This window comes from Thermobia domestica, chromosome 18, assembly GCF_964235325.1.
Source record: "Thermobia domestica chromosome 18, izTheDome1.hap1.1, whole genome shotgun sequence".
Classification (NCBI taxonomy): domain Eukaryota; kingdom Metazoa; phylum Arthropoda; class Insecta; order Zygentoma; family Lepismatidae; genus Thermobia; species Thermobia domestica.
Window position 1 is genome coordinate 138,704,562 of NC_137471.1, and position 4,920 is coordinate 138,709,481.

Here is a 4,920-nt window from a genome sequence, read left to right on the forward strand (position 1 = left end):
TGTGAGAAAATACGTTCTTTAAAACCAGGACAAGTGAAGATTGCTCCAGGCTATAATCTCCCCGCTGATCATGTATTATTGACGTGTGGTCCCAGAGATGCGAACAAGAAGACTTTGGAGAATAGTTATAACAATTGTTTTGATTTTGTGTTGAAAAATCAGTTTTCAACTGTGGCTTTTCCTTGCATCGCTGCTGGTGCATTTCATTTCCCTAAGGAACCTGCTGCGAGAATTGCATTGTTGAGTACACGAAAATTTTTAGAGGATCATGTGGACAACGTAGACCGTATTGTATTGTGTATTTTCGACAAGGAGAATTGGGATCTCTATCAGCGTCTTTTACCTGTGTATTTTCCCTTGGAAGAAGGAAAAGAAGTGGAAGCTGTTTCTTTGCAATGAAGTTTTTTTTTTTAAAAAAAAGAAGGAAAAAAAGACGGTTCTCAAAGGAAGATTTGATGGATTAGGAACATCTGTGAAGTTGGTGACGAATTTTGTTTTGACACTGGCCATGTCATTATGGAATTTGTTTTGGTTTGTTTGTATTTCTAAGTCTTGCCGGCAATAACAATTACAACGAAGATAAGGAGAAAAAGGAGTACTCATATAGACATCATTTTTTTTTCAATTACTTAGAACTGTTGGTTAACTTTGTAGAACACGTTCTTTTTCTTGGTCATCTTATCAACAGCTTATGAACTGAATAAATTAGTATCTAGGCGCCAAATCAACATCTTATTGATACATTATGTTTAGCAGAAGAAAACTAGGGAGATAGACGCAACTATGAATTTATATTTGTTTGCTATCTATGTTATGATAGTGATGAAGAAGGAATTCTTACGTTTTTTGCATTTTTCAAGATGCATTTTATGATATTAATGTGGATGTAAAGAAGAATGCAGTTTTTTTTTCTTTCCCTGGATTTTTGATTTGATCCTACGATTTGTTATTAGTTATTGGGAATATACTCAGTCAATGTATTCTTTTCAAAGGAATATACACTGTTATAACCTCTTGTGTGATTTTAGTGATCTTTTGGAATGATCAATTTTTCATCGCCTGCAGTGTATATAATAAATTTGTGTATTTCATCATGAAGATGACTTGGGATTTATGTATGATGAAGATTTGTGCTTATTTGATGTATATTTTTGTATATTTGTAGATTTGACTTAATTCCACATTTTCCTGTGGGTATACGTACTTTTACTTTCATATAAGAAGAAAGAAGTTTCTTTTCTTTTAGCGCATAATTAGTTAGGGATTTAGGAATATGTTTGGTGATAGTCTGTCATGTTGATTTCTTTTGAGGTTTTAATAGCCAGTGCAGAGGGCTATAACTCTGCCAATACGTCGGTCATTGTGGAACTAAATTCTCCACAATTCGTTTTTCTAAAACCTGAAATCAACATTCTTTTGTGTTGTTTTATCTGTTCTTTCTATGGGTAGCTAGATTAATTTTTCTTCTACCGCGTAATGATAATTTTGATTATAGAGTTACAATTTTATTGGAATTGGAGTTTTATTTACTATATATAGATATATACGTATGGATTATGGTTTAGTTATTACTTTTGTTTTTTTTTCCCCTGATTTTTCGTCGATTTTTATTCATTCCATCATTTTATCCAATTATTGTCCCTATTCTCATATCTTACGTGTTTTGGGCAGTCATTGACTGTATCCCCTAAATTTTGTGATGTTACTATCATATACCTGTCTACCCTACTCCTATAATCTACTTGTACTGAATGAACTTTCCAGTTATGTGATGTGTAAGGACATTGTACCTGTGATTTCCAGACCTACATTTTATGCTTAGTGATGCTGTGTTTACAAGATCGACGTTGCTGTGCTTACGTCATTTGGCATTGACTGTTCTGCTGTCAACTGTGTTAGTGTGTGAACATTTCTGCTGTACTCATCATTTCTTATCATATGATTCTTTTCAGACTATATTTGCTGCTGTGTTTTTATCATGAAGACTGAATGAAACTACAAAGATGCTTAAGTTTTTTTTTTTAACAGAAATTCTAAAAAGTGATTTTTTTTGTTTGTCTCCGAAATGTTTTCATTCGGGACTTTGATTTCAGGGGGGGGATGTGAAGATATGTGTATTTGGACATATGGAAAAGTTTCTTATTTTGAACAATGGGACATTTTATTTTAAAAGAACATCTCAGTCAAAAGCATCATCATTCGTTTCAAGTTAAATCACCTTTCGACTTTTTTTTTCTAAGTTCATTTGCCTTTGCTGTCTGTCATTCATTTCTTACGTTGTAATTTTTCAATTAATAAAATAACAGATTGCTTCCCCGTCCGCATTCCTATCATCACCTTACCTTGGTTAATCTACGAGCATGCACTTTTTTCATCGAGACACAAATCAAAGTGAATAACCGAGGATATGAACCCGGAAGGAACGCCAGACAAAATGGATTGAAAGACTATTGGAAGGGACAGTCGACATGGAGCGAGGGACGAGATAGAAGGTAGACCGCTAGCTACATTTGAAATTGACGATTGATAGCCTTGCTCTATCTTAGAGAGCACCTTTGATTCAACGACGATGTATTGCTTTTTAAGAAGAAGTTATAAGTTTGTCTAAAGTTGCGGTCTTCGCGAAGTTGGTTACTCAGTCCGGGTTTCCCCGACTCTTAACTTTGGTTACTTGAACGACCAGCCAGCCAAACAGAGGGATGGACGGACGTCGGCCCGTTGGAGGAATCGAGGAGAGGACAACGATCAGACCTGCAAGTAAGTGCGAGTAGATTAACCTATCCCATAAGTTACTCCCTTCTTGCCCCTTTTCACCCCCTTTAACATCACAGTCTGTTTCTTTTGTACGTGTTGGATTTCATTTAAATGCAACCCAGGTTAGATCCCGTACCTCATGTTTTGTTGAGTTCTATATTTACAAAATCCTGGGCGCAACTTGTCGGATCTGACATCCCCAAACACGTCAATTATTAACACATCATCTGAGCTCTCAGACCGACAAGGGGCGACTGCACAGTAGAACTTTAAAACAGTATTGTGGCTCACAAGCTTCCTAAGTTTGGCGACTACTACTTTAAAGAATTCGAAAAGTAGACACTACAGGGTGTCTATTAAAATTCCAAAATGAAATTTCGTGACCTTTTCTTTACCAAATCATATATATATATATATTTTTTAACATTTTCAAGAGCGAATTTGGGTACGAATTAGGCCGAATTCTCATGCAAACGTATTTTGCTTGCGATTTGGTAGCGTCTAAAGCCGACCATAGGCATTTTAGGTGGTGAATTTTGACGTTTTATAGAACAAAATTTTTCAATCTGTACTTACATTTGCACAGGTCAAAAAAATCGTGACCCAAAAGCTAAATTTCGTGACTTTTTCGTGACTTTCATGACCGTTTTGATTTCGTGACTTTTTCGTGACCGATAGACACCCTGCACTAGTAACTAGATTAGAAATTACATTTGGAATAATCCGTTTAAGTGTGGAGGCATCCGAGTAAATGTCACAGCAAGAAAGGATGCCCTTTGATCTTTTCATGTCGATTATTTTAGAAGAATGAAGTTTTTCAGAAATTTTGAATAAATTTATTATTTTTTAAGCCAATCTTTATGTTACCATGTTCTCCGTAGAGTTCACATGGGTTCCTTGTATGTCCTAGAAGAATGTTGCCAGTAACTACCGTGAATATAGATGTATTTTGCATATTTTAGATGTCACTGATCTTTACAATCAATCCAAACAGGTTCCTTGATCCTTACAACCACTTGCGGAACTTCGGTTCTCTTTTGAGGCGAGATATTGCTTTCTAAGAAAAATAAGTGTTAAAAAAAAGGTTAAAAACCAAACTTCCTTCCAGAAAATCTTGTCCAGGTAAAATCAAAATGTAAGAGGGCTGCTTGGGACACTATTTAATAAAGGACATCCCTGTACAAGAATGATACGTGTGTTCACTGATGTTCTAGGTTAAGCTGTTAAAGATGTAAAACTCGAGAGGTCACACATGTGACCATATAGCTTTATTTCTAACTGAAACCTATGCTTCAAACTACTGACAGTGTGTTTGCAATCTTGTCAAACTGTATTACGTTCTACTGCCTTATCTCTCATATATACACTAACATGGCTATGCACTGTAGTTGAACTACATAATTTCCCTTACTACCTCATTCATGAATAGTATTGAGAATACGATAATTAAGTAATGTGTCACAGGCAAAAGTCTAGCTAAATAGTCCTAGTAGAATAAGTTATCCCTGCTTGATAATGTAAATAGCAACAGATTACTTTATAATACGAAGGTAATTCAAGGGAGCACTATAGGCCAGTGTTAACAGTGCTTACTTTTGACTCAGGTCTCTGATTGAAATGGTAACAATATCTGTCCGTGAGTTTCTCGTTTTTCCACAATGTTAATTTCATGAAGTCTTTCACGATTCACTTGCATTCTTCATCCCTTTCTTAGAAAAGTATTGAAGAATGACCTACAGGGGATGGACAAAATCTATATATATATTGTCCACCCTATATATATATATAAAGTACATAAGGATACCTCAAGCGAGACAAAACTGGTAACAATGGGCAACATTGCATGGCTTGGTGTTTCTAGTATCAGCACAGAACGTAGTCAGGTATATGTTTGCTAAGTAGAGAAAAGAGATTGAAGCAAAAGTTGTGTGTCACAGATACATTAAAGCGAGAACTATGTGGCCTAAGTCAATTTCTGTACAAAATGCTTCGGCAAGTGAACTCTTCTCGAAATGTAAGGTGTATAAGAGGATCCATGTTTGAAATAAAGTTGGGTGTCGTGTTTGGAGGTAGATAGGTCTTCCACAGCCTGGACAGGTGCCTGTAATTAAATCAGGAAGTAATCACTAATGTTATGATATTAAACACTGATGTTATAATACAAAC

At 35.6% G+C, this 4,920-nt stretch overlaps 1 protein-coding gene across 1 annotated transcript in view; it reads right to left on the reverse strand.

The window, feature by feature from the left end:
- The window catches only part of LOC145676217 (uncharacterized), a 176,805-nt gene that overhangs the window by 22,552 nt on the left and 149,333 nt on the right, over positions 1-4,920 (reverse strand). The gene's annotated exons all lie outside the window — the stretch shown is intronic.